This window comes from Bombus flavifrons, chromosome 9, assembly GCF_040668555.2.
Source record: "Bombus flavifrons isolate JBK064 chromosome 9, iyBomFlav1_principal, whole genome shotgun sequence".
NCBI classification, from domain to species: domain Eukaryota; kingdom Metazoa; phylum Arthropoda; class Insecta; order Hymenoptera; family Apidae; genus Bombus; species Bombus flavifrons.
This window is the reverse complement of record NC_138450.1, coordinates 1504003-1516502: the sequence shown is the minus strand read 5'-3', so window position 1 is coordinate 1516502 and position 12500 is coordinate 1504003. Positions and strand designations below refer to the sequence as shown.

Sequence of the window (12500 nt, the reverse complement as noted above, 5' to 3'; positions counted from 1 at the left end):
GTTTGCTCGTGTTGCTCATTTGTCTGAGATTTTCACAGGGATAAGAGAGTCTTTCATTTTATGATCGCAATCCGAATTTTTTTCTACGACATAGCCCAGGAAAAGATTGTCGTTTGAACAAATTCATAGAAATAATTTTGTAAATGTTTCGTTGAATTTTGACCTTTCCATCGAAATTCTTTATTTGTTCTTTATTTAATCGATTCTAGAAACGATAGGATAATTTTCGTTGCGAAGCTCCCTCGTAAAAAATCTCAGATAAGATTGCCATTCTCTCTTTAAGAATTATTGCAACCGTTTCGAGTTTCCTGCAAACAGAACGATACCCGTTGCGACATAATTATTCAACGAATCGACGTTATCGCGACAAGAGTATATACTCTTCTGAAGAAGACATTTTCTTGATAGTTTCTGCATCAACTTTGGAAGCAGATTTCTATTATCTGTAGTTATCCCACTATTACCATTTTTATCGGATCAATCAGATACATGGCGGTGGGAAGCGATTGATCATGTTATGGAACAACTTTACTTTTTTTTCTTTCTATTACAGAACGCAAAGTGGAGGAGAGACTGACAATGACTGAAAGAGCGTAATCTCCAAAAAGAAGACCATGTTGGCTACTTCTGCGGAAGATCTTGCGCTCGAGACGATGCCACGACGTTGCACCGTCACATACGTGATGAGTGCAGGAAAATTGTGTATCTATTATATCTGCAAGAGAAAGACTTCGAATGGAAGTCGCACAAAGTCAAATGAAACGTATATTTCTGTTCTTCGAGAACGAGGAAGATGAAATTCCACCTTTTCCGTTTAATTTCCAGAATTGATAAATTTTTATTTTATTCGCGAGTCTGTTTAACGTTCTGGATAATAAAGCTTCCGAAATAATGGAACAAGCACACATAGCTGATAACTCATTTCACATCCGATCATCATCCGAAGATACGCAACTACCAAAGATCAAGATCAACCTTCACATTTCAGTTTCGTTAGTTCAGTTGGGGCGCACTAGCACATTTTTAATATTCGAAACGTATCGATCATTTTTTCGATGCTGGAGTATTGTAATCATTCGTTTGAAAACACACACGTAAACTCGTTTCTATGTATGCATATATATCGAGACGCGCGTCGTTGATTTAGCGAAAAGTGAGATGAAAAGAACGAAAGAGAATTTTGAAGGAACGCGTTTTTAATTTAGCTCAAACGAGATTAGTTCGAATAATCGAATCTCTTTTGACCTCTAAATTACAGGTAGTTGCTCAAGGAACAGGTATCCGTCACTGCGGAGTCAAGATTTCTTGCCGAAACCGTTTTCTTGCCACAAGTGCGGTAGATTGTATAAGAACAAAAGCAGCCTAAAACGTCATCTCCACGACGAATGCGGTAAACCGCCTCAGTACATCTGCAGTATCTGCGAGAAAGGATTCAAGCAAAAAGCTAACTTTCAACGACACAATTCGACGATTCACGGCCGTATTTTCCTGCTAGGATCGTAAAAGGTCGATGCACCCATGAAGAGATCATCGTCGACCAAACTTACCCATCCTTCCTCGTCGTCGGTTTCTTCGAACTTCTCCTGAAGAGAATCGAATTTCACACGATGTTCGCACTATCTTTCTTCTTTCTTACATGTATAGTTTTACGCAACATTTCTTGTTTCTTTATGTAACTCGCTACGCTATCCATCTATCAATGATCGATATATAATTAAATAGCAGAAACAGATTAAGCTTGACACATACAAGATTTTCGTTTTCGTTTGAAATATTTTTTTTACCCGCGGCACTTCTTTTGTTTTAATAATACTATTTTTTTCGACGGAAGTAGAAGAAGAGATGAAAAAAATTCGATTTTCTGGAAAATACGAAACAACAGCCGTACGATGTGCGACACTGTCGACCGGCTCTGAAGAAAGTTCGATTGATTTAAAAAATTTCATTCTACGAGAAATGTTCTGTGATATGTTGAATAATTGATGTACAATGTATGAACAAAAATCGTGGAAACGATGCTTGCTGAGGCCTTGGTTATATATAAACTAGTTTCTCAAAGTGTTATTGTAGTTTATTATAATTTTATTATGATTATCGAAGTACGCGAGAATAAAACTGTAATTGCAAGGGTAAACCATGTCTCAGATCTTTCGAATTCGTCCGTAGCCGTTCAGATATTTTTGCGTTCGAACTACTTGAGTGTTTTTACCGACTGGAAGACCAATGGAAGACACAAGGAAGAGCAAGATTCTTCACGGAAGATCGACAGTCGTGCGAATTGCTGACTTTTTCTTTTTATTGCCAAGTGGTTCTAGACCAATCGCGTTTATTATCATTTACTTTCTCGTCTCTGTTTCCACGAAAACGAAGATGACAAAAGAAGAAAGAGACTATTTCAATTTCTTTGTTTTCAATTTCTTCGCGGCATTAGAGAATGCAACCGATTTTGAAATATTCCATCAGATTTCCTATGGTTACGGGCTCGTATCGGATCGGAACGTATTTGAGATCGATTAAACTACCATTGAAGATGTTACAGCTCTTTTTAAATCGCGAGAAACGCTCTCTATATGTGATTGATCAGCTCTGGATTTTGATTTCAGGTCAGCCGAGATTTCCGGGAAACGTTGCTCGGGATGATTTCCAGAAGCCGTACCCCTGTTTCAAGTGCAACAGGTCCTATACGAACAAAAGCACGCTGAATCGTCACTTGCGAGAGGAGTGTGGCAAAATGCCGCAATACTTGTGCCGTTATTGTCCAAAAGCGTTTAAGCAACGTTCGAATTTTCAGCGACACATCTGGACAGTCCATGGATGCATCATGTGACCCGATCGTTTTCGAATTCTCCGAGCTCAAGTATAATCGAGTAACGATACCTTATAATCCGAATGTAGCGCCAAGTTATTATATATGTCGGAGATGGAAGGACAGCGCGACTTTCCGTCTGGAATGTTGGGGAAAAACCCCAATACCCTAGTCCAGACTTTTACTATAGCTACACTTAAGCAATAAAAAAAATAAGAAATAGTTCTAATGTTCCAATCTGGCTTTATGACGATGTGTTCGGGTTCAAGGTGACATAACGTGTCACTAGACATAGCCACAGTCACGGGAGGGACGTTTACCTGACAGAGGTATGGAATGATCATATGGCTCTTCTTAAATACAAAGATTGACCCGAGAAGTGGGGACAGGAATATATAAGGGCAGTTTCATTTGGATTACGAGTTAGTTAGTTAGTTAGTCGTTGGGCGAATTGCTGATTGAGTTATCGAGAAAGTTATAAAGTTGGCACTCGTCATCCCGTGGACCGTGGATTCGCTATCGAACCTGAATTCGTTGTCACCATCATCTCGACCGTCCTATCGCCGCTATTACTCATAGCCTCTTGTAGTGTCCACATTTGTACCAATAAACATTAGCTACATCCGCGATGGTAAAGTAAGTAAAGGTTCATCGAACGCCCCCCGAAATTCAAACCAGACTCCGACATCAGAAGTGGGACCAGTGCCGGTTATAACACTGCAAGAGCTTACGATCATCGTGCGCGAGTTAATTCAGTCGCTAGCGCAGAAATCGAGTGTGGAACCCAACCATTTTTCGCCACCGCGTTTTAACCCTGAAACCGCGGGCTCCGATTCCGCTGCATGATGCGCAGCTGTCAATCTGATTATGAAGGAAAATCCTTTACAAAGCAGTGCCCTGAATATAATTTCAATAACGAGCGTCGAATCGACTTCTACGTAGTGGAAGCATCAACTGGTGGATCAAGTCATCCGGGTGAGTCGTTTCTATTTTACCCCGATTTTGGAGCCGAGTGTTCACTAATTAAAGAATCCGTAGTCTTGAGATTTTCTGGCAAAAGAATGATTGATATAGTAGTAATGCGAGGAATAAGAAATATTTGTACTAAACGTACATCTGAAATCTTTGTTTTTAAGGAGAGCCATATAATCATTCCATACCTCTGTCAGGTACACGTCCCTCCTGTGACCTTGGTTACGTCTAGCGACCCGCTATGTCACCTTGAGCCCGAACCCATCGTTATAAAGCCAGATTGGAACATTAGAACTATTTCTTATTTTTTTTTATTGCTTAAGTGTAGCTATAGTAAAGTCTGGACTAGGGTATTGGGGTTTTTCCCGCTGTCCTTCCATCTCCGACATATATTTACTCGTCGTTTCCCACGTTTTCGCTGTTAACGAAAGAAAGTAACTCTCTATGTATGTGTACAGTGTATATTGATCTCGTAGAGTATTTTCTGTATTCGACGTTTAACCGAGACTATTTTAACTCTTCACGCACCGCAGAATAAAGACAATTTTCCATGCATCGCCAACTACTTTTAATCGCTTTTAACTTTAACGATCGCCGTTTATTTGCCGGTCACTGCTTGTTACTTCAACTTCGATTACATTCACTTTGCTTCTCGAGTCGATGAAACGACGGAACACATGGCAAGGTACCATCTTTCAGCTGTTTTAGTTTAACAACGTGTTAAAACGATCAAAACCGCGGCCAATAAGGGAAACATTAAAAGCGTAGATATATATACACATATATTTGAAGCCAAGTTGAGATACAGGAGAGTTTGAAGGTAGTAAGGTTGATAAAAGATGGTAATACGAGGGAAACGTTGACGTATCTAACAGCTGAAACTACGATTTCAGGCTGGGTGGCGGCTGTAGGGCATGCCGGTATGGCGAACAACACTCTCTACCGATGCAGCGTATGCGGTAGAACCTATTCTCGGAAGACTTCGTATCATCGACACTTAGGAGAAAAATGCGGCAAGCATCGAAGAGTATAAAGTGTAAAAACTGCGAGTACGGCGTGCAAGCGAAATAAACGTACTCGGTGTGTGGTAGAAAATCCCGTGATAAAAATCCTGAGGAAGCGAATCGGATATCGAAAGAACCGTTCTACGATTAATTTTTTTTCGTTAACGTCGATAACCTTTGAACGTTGTTAATGTTATTAATACACGCACAAATGTTGCGTCATTTACCGAAATTATTCAGTTATTTTTCAGGTAGTATCTATACGTAACACGAGCTGGAAGAGCAATAAAGAAGAGTGTACGTACATACAATATTTTCTTTTTGTTCGCTTCCTTCTTGATCCCTCCTTCAGGTTTGCTTCTTAACGCGGTCCTTAATGCGCCTCGAAGATTGCCGACGAATGATAAGCATGACCTTTTTTCGTGGCGAACGTATCGTTGGAATACCGTTGCTTCTTGCAACGAGACACGACTTTCAACGTGAAATAAAATAGACGACTCGCGCGCGAGATAAAGGATACTGAACGGCCAACGAAACTCCGTTAATCTCGTTAATCTCTCGTTCTCTTTCTGATCTGTTTCAGACTCGAAGAGGGACCACAATCGTGTCAACTACGACACTCCGTTTACCTGTTACAAGTGTGGGAAACGTTACACATGGACGGACTCCTTGACCAGACATCTTCGAGAAGGCTGCGGGAAGTTACCTAGGCACAAGTGTACCCTCTGCGGCAGAAAATTCAAACGCAGAGATTACTTGTTACGTCACGAAAATAACGTTCACAAAGCAGAGTGAGATGGTTAGAATTGGGAAACCTTTCCGAAACCATGAACGTCGAGAATCTCGAGCTCCTGTGTCCCTTTGCAAACCGGTCGGAACATTTCGGACGGTAATGTTCTCCCTTTCGGTAAAAAAGAAAAGAAAACATTTTTATATCGCGTTTTTCCGATAGCTTTTTTAAACATTCCGAACTTGACAGGAAGAGTAAGATATTAGAATGCGTTTCATCGTCTGTGTTAGCGTATCTGTAAGTTTATAAGACTGACACCGTCGATTTCAAATCATCGATACATCTCACTGATAAACACAAAAAGAACACTTTTCCATGATATTACTTCAGTCGACTATAGATTCTGAATTCTGAATTCTAAATTCCGAATTCCGAATTTCGGTTCTTAAATTTGTGAATCGCGGAATTCATTCGAAATCGCGTTTATAGAATCTCTGATGTTGTAAAGAATTGTACGAAAATGTGATTCCAGCTCGGATCCTTCAACTGTTTATTATCAAAAACTAATAACGAATCTCCTAATTTATTAACATCGGACCGAGAGAGCGAATCATCGTGTTTATATCTGTATCAATCTTAATGTCAGTTTACGTATTTTCATACGTTCACAGTGTAAATAAATATTTCTATTGCGTATAGTGGTCCACGCGTTACAGATTCACCTGTTTAGAGAACACACCGTCTATCACCGTTTAATAAGACTCGAACGATTACTCTGAGAATATGCGATTTAAAATAAATGAAACGTATAGTAGGGTTTCGATTGTTACAATAGCGTGGAAACGTTGTAGTACGAGTAATCGATTGAAAAGACTACGCAGCGACTGACAAATGAAACAAGAACTACTTACACCGAGACAGAAAAGCAAGCCTCAACTGGAATTAACACGGACCGAACGTTTCAAGAATGGAGCAACGCGGAATCTGATTGCTAATGATTACATCTGAATAATATTTGAGCTTTTAGCAAGCAACTATTTTAACGCAAAAATGGTGATGGACCGATTAATTGAAAACAGCTCGCAATTTTAATAAAGCGATTTCATCGAAAGTTTCAGTGTTTTGAATTATTGTGCTCGATACATTTTCACATTAGGGCGATGCTTTTCTTTCATTTTACGTTCAAAGGAGCGTAAGGATAAGCGTAATAGGAAAACGCTAAGAAGCTATTCGAATAGGCGTATACCTATATAATTACAGAAACTGCATTGTTCTTTCAGCTTACTGCGGTTCAGACTATTACAAGAGACTTGGGAGACACTTCTGTTCGAATTGCGGCAAGGAATACAGATGGATGCAATCGTTGGTTAGACATGAAAGAGAAGAATGCGGGAAGGACCCGCAACACTCTTGCCCCGTTTGCGGGACGAAAATTCGCCACAAATGGATGTTAAAGAAACATTTGATCAACGTTCATCATTGGATTATTTCGAACGGGAAAAATATTTACCTCGGTTCGAGCAACGGTGCCGCGCAATAGCACTGTCAAGTTTCGAGATGAAAATGTGTCGGTTAAAATGTTAAAACATAGCTGTTCCGTAGCTACGCTCGTTTAACTTTTCGTACTATGATAACACGTATCGTGCGTAATGGCGGTAACTCTTTTAGAGAAAACTTGTACTCCGCTCCATGTTTCCATCGTTTAAATATGTATGTTTTATACATGAAATTGTATTTATGTACGTTATGTAAAATTTAGTCGCAATAAATAATTTAAAGAAACGCGTAATACGAATTAGTAGCGAATTAGTCACGACGAATATCGTTTCGATCTATGGCGTAAAATGTAAAGGGAAGAATCGGTTAAAAGGAATTCTCTGTAAGAAAAGAGATAGGCAAATGTCTCGTTCGTTTCGCAGGTGTAGTAAGATCTAGCGTACAACTCTGTATACCGTTTCGAGCGTCATCCCGGAATCAAGAAAGATCTGCGAATACACTTTAGAATATCGAGTACCTAGTTGTTCCCTGTAAATAGTTAAGCATTCGAAGGACTGATCGAAATGGTAGTACAAATTCGATGTGTTAATTTTTAGGATTGCTCAAGGAGCACGTCTGTGTCAAATGCGGCAAGTCATACAGATGGAGGGATTCGTTCAATACACATCGTCGACTGGAATGTGGAAAAGAGCCGCAGTTTGGCTGTATCTTTTGCAGCAGAAGATTCAAGCATAAACACCATCTGAAAGAACATTTAAAGAGACGTCATCATCGTGATCAATCGGAACTCGTTTGGTTGAAGAGATACTAATGAAATCGACGCGTTTCTTCGTTTTTCTTTCCTTTTCCTTTCATTTCCATACTGACAACGTGATCCGACGAGGAAGCAAAGAAACGATATAAAATCTTCAAGGAATAGAACCTTGTCGATCGGCCCTATATCGCGTCCGCAATTATCACGAAGTAGATATCGGCATTATCTGTCGCACGATAATTTTTCAGCGGTACACTCTGTCATATTATATGTGTATACGGTATACATATAGAAATATGTGTAAACGATCCTTGGATGTAATAATAAAAGATATTGTTCATTCAACGTGCATTCATCGCGCTGTTAACAGGGTAGTTTTTCATAAAATATGGAAAGTGTATAAGTGTGTTGATCGAACAAACAGCGGTCGATTCTCAGTTCTAATAAAAATGTATGTTTTTGTGATTTCAGGTTTACCGATTTTCGTGTTTCGTTCGAGCTATCTCTGTAACAACTGTGGAAAAACGTATAAATGGAAAGAATCGTTGAATTTACACAAGCGCATGGAATGCGGTATCGAGCCACGATTCTCTTGCAAAGTCTGCGGAAGAAAATTTAAACACAAACACCATCTCGCGAAGCATCACAAGTCTATCCACAATTACGTCGATCTGCCTGTGCTGCGAGCTGCGTTTTAAAATCGAATATCGTATAATTGATTTGTCCAACGTATTGGGTACCGAACGCATTTTGCACGGTAATTTGGACGCGAAGAAAATGAGACTGATGTGAGAAAGACTCTCAGAGAAATAAGAAACAAGAAGAAAATGATATTTTAATAGCATCCGAAAAATTTCGTATTTTGCTAGATTTTCTGGATGTACCACTGCTATACGTGTACTATGCTAACGAAAACTATGCGATATGCTGCTGGTTCCAAAACTAGAGCAATACGTAAAGAAACGGGAAGTTGAGCAATAAACAGAGATAAGATATTTCGCTAAGAATAGATGTTGATGTAAATTTTTGTAACAGTCGCCTGCTCACTATACTAAAGTTTCTTCCGACTCTATCCCATAAATCTACCTGAAAATTTGTTACCGGTTAATGTTCCTTCCCGCTTTACGCAAATGTAACGCAAACGCTTGAATTTCGAGTGTTTTCCCGCGAAATAAACGAATCGACGATACTTGCGGTTAATTTAAGTAATCTTGTGGAATCAGGTATGCATCGTAGCCAATCAATGTAATGGGGTGGATTGTCCGATCTGGTCGGTGAACGCGAAACACTTTGCCTTCTGCATCCACGCACGACTAATCGTTTGTGTTCCAGGTGAACTGGCCGCTCGGGAAACTGTATATCCGTGCAGAGTATGCGGCAAGATCTACTCGAAAAAATCTTCCATGTATACGCATCTCCGCCTTTGCGGAAAGGAACCGAAATTCAACTGCGTCCTTTGCGGAAGGAGATTCAAGTACAAGCACAGATTGCAGTCGCACCTTACCTCGAATTTACATAGTCAAGGATTTCAATAATGCGTTGGAAATGAAGTCCAATTCTCACGTCTCATCGCGCATTTGTTTTTTATGGACGATGTGTGATGCTGACCTATTTAATTTTTTTTTTTTTATAGCCGATGTGTGATGCTGACCTATTTCACTTTTTTCGATATTTGTCCTATTCCATATTTTTTTATCGGAATATTTCAGAATATCAATTTTGTACAAATTAATCGGAAAATCTTACTACTACTATACAAAGTTTAGGAAATTGAGGGCTTCCAGCAGATTGTAAGCGAACTTGTTAGAAAATGAATAAAGGTTCGTTAAAAATTTAACGATGAAACGTCTAATTTCTGCACAAAGTTATTGAGAATAGACCTCGTCGTTTGATAAGCGATTAGGAAGTGTTTTGCGTTAAATTGCTCGATCGAACGATCCGACGAGTAATTTCGAGCACGGAACAAGAGCAACGTGTTAATGTTGTATTGTCTAAGGTGTAATCGTTTCGTTATTGTTACTCGTTAGTACTAACGATGAAGTAACGGGGAAAGTAGTAAAATCCGAGAACTTATTTACCTCCTGACAAATGTTTAAAAATTGAAGACTAACCAATCCGCTTTACGCTTCTTCTTTTGCAGCTCACTCTCAGATGGGGTGGATCTGCTTTCAATGTGGCAAACGTTATCAATGGCGTGGTTCCTTGAAGAATCATATCCGAGTGGAATGTGGCAAAGAACCTACTTTCAAGTGTCCAGTTTGTGGCAGGAAGTTCAAGCATAAACATCGATGGCAATCTCACGCGAAATCCATGCATCGTATTAATTTATAACGAACGATTCTCAACGATTATCTGATTCTTCTGTTTTCTCGGAAGACAATGCAGCAGCAGTAACTATCGACGATAATAAATCCGCGTAATACCTATAAGTGCGACTTCTCTTTTCGCATATTGTGTTAAACCGAATCAAAGACAGGAACGTATCCGAAAAGTTTCGTATCTTTTTGTAATTTTGTTCCTTGACTGTTAATGAAACGCTCATTATCACAGGCAATCGCATTTTTCACTTATTCGGCCGCCGAAATTTCGTCACCGACGGATCACAGATTACATGAAAGCCATCAGTTTGTGTTACCGATAGCTTTTAATTGTCTTATGCGAAACGTGGCGTGTTTCTGCCAGAAAGATTTCTATGCACGGCCGTTCAAGTAATTTCTGCATTTTTCTTTGCAGCGAAGAAATTGTGGTGGTGCTTCCAGTGCGGCAAGCGATACCTTTGGCGAGACTCGTTGAAGAAGCACCTGCGAGTTGAGTGCGGCAAGGATCCTACCTTTGAATGTCCTATTTGCGGTCGGAAGTTCAAGCACAAACATCGTTGGCAGTCACATGCCAGACTCATACATTATCTTAATATATGACCTACGAAACAAGCTTGAATCTAGCTAGTCACTGATGATTAATACGAATGAAACAAATCGGAGAAGTAACAACCATAGCACACGCTTCTAATATACTGTGAACGTGTGTTGTTACGAAATTTACTTATTGTCGAATCTTGACAATTTTGTCTCACAAAATAAATGTTAAGCGTTGCAAACGAAGTTCCACGAGTAGTTTGTGTGTATATAACAGGTTGCTTCTCATTAAATTCGTAAGGTAATCGAAGGAAACTAATGAAGCAAGGAAACGAAAATTCGTAAACGAAATCCTCGCGCGTTTCCGCCGTATCTCGTAAGTATTGTACAATTAAACGAAAGAAATGGAATGTGTTACCTCTCTTCTCTTCCTGAGAGGAAAATTCGGCAAACTGTCAGATATACGCTGCACGTGTATACGCACAAAGTATTTTGGCTTGCGCCAGAAAACGCGGTTTCTCGTAAGTAAATTATTCAAATTTTTTTTTTCGTTCTTGCGCTGTGCCCCTCCTTGTCACTGCTATCGTTCGCCTTTGTTTCCATTCTACGATATTAGAATTCACGTACTAAACGGTGAACCTAACATATACATAACTACGCTCGTAGGACGTGTAACGATCCTCTTTCCTTTTTTCGCGTATAAATATCGAATGAAACGCGTTCTCCTCTTACTGACAGCCGTTTCGTCTTTTCTCTATTTTCCAGTACCAAGGCTGACGGTGAAGAACATCGAAAATCTACGATATAAGAGACGACCGGTGATTTACAAGTGCACCAGGTGTGGAAAGGGTTATCAGCTGGAAACTTCGCTCCGAAGGCATCAAAGGCTCGAATGCGGAGTCGAGCCAAGACAAAGCTGTCAAATTTGTGGGAAGAAGTTCACTCATAGGTTCAAGCTAACGCATCATTTGGCTTCGTGTAGAAGAAAGCGGGAATACTACGGAACGATATAAAATGCTGCCTTGTATATTACATTCGTCGTACTAACAGAAAACACGGAGAAGCGAATACATAAAATTTAAGCCTGTGAAAACTATAATTCGACAGCTAACTTCTGGAAAGCGATGATAAAATTTTGAAGCAAGGCAAGAAGACCCAATGGACATGTTACGAAGGAATCGTAACGGAAAAGCGACAACACAGCTGCGGCGTTGTATAGTTTTTACACAGTTAAATAAATACATGTTTTCCTCTACATAACGATCGCGTTTCCCTTGCTTACAATTAGTATTATGTAAAAAGACTTTTTACGGATGCAAAATACCATGTTCTTTTACGTATTACCTTCTCAACTTTAAATAACACGTTTATTCTTTTGCTTGCTTTTTTAAGGACATTTCCGCTCTTCTTTATTATGTCCTTCTTCCCCTGACTTATTTGATCGTTCTCCTTACCATCCAAAGTTGCACCGACCACAAACACCCGTGGTGAAAAATCCAACTTCCCAGGGACATGGCACACTTAAAGCTCGTTTAATTCTCGAATCAAGGGAAAATATTTTTTCTTGCTCATCTCGTTAAGGACGAAACTATAACGGATAAGGACGCGAAAGCTTGACATCTAACGAATAAATCATTTCGTTTCAGGGCTTTTGGCGACAATGCTGTTATCACAGGATATACAACAACCGCAGGACAATAACGAACCATTGTGGGTACGTTACCCGGGCATGCCTTACAACCCGAACAGAAATCGAAGACGAAAAAATGTGAAGGATAGCGGGTCGAAGTACGCTTGCAACAGGTGCGGGAAAACTTACAAGGCCACCACGTCTTTGAGTCGTCACAAACGACTCGAGTGCGGCGTTGTACCTTGCGAAGTT

The 12500-nt window shown here is 39.8% G+C and overlaps 1 long non-coding RNA gene across 1 annotated transcript; it reads left to right on the top strand.

The window, feature by feature from the left end:
• The first annotated feature begins 2823 nt into the window (after positions 1 to 2823).
• Positions 2824 to 5803, top strand: LOC138183361 (uncharacterized). The gene is made up of 3 exons (XR_011174045.1): positions 2824 to 4858; positions 5034 to 5079; positions 5366 to 5803. It is a non-coding gene; the product is annotated as an uncharacterized LOC138183361 (long non-coding RNA).
• The last annotated feature ends 6697 nt before the right edge of the window (positions 5804 to 12500 follow it).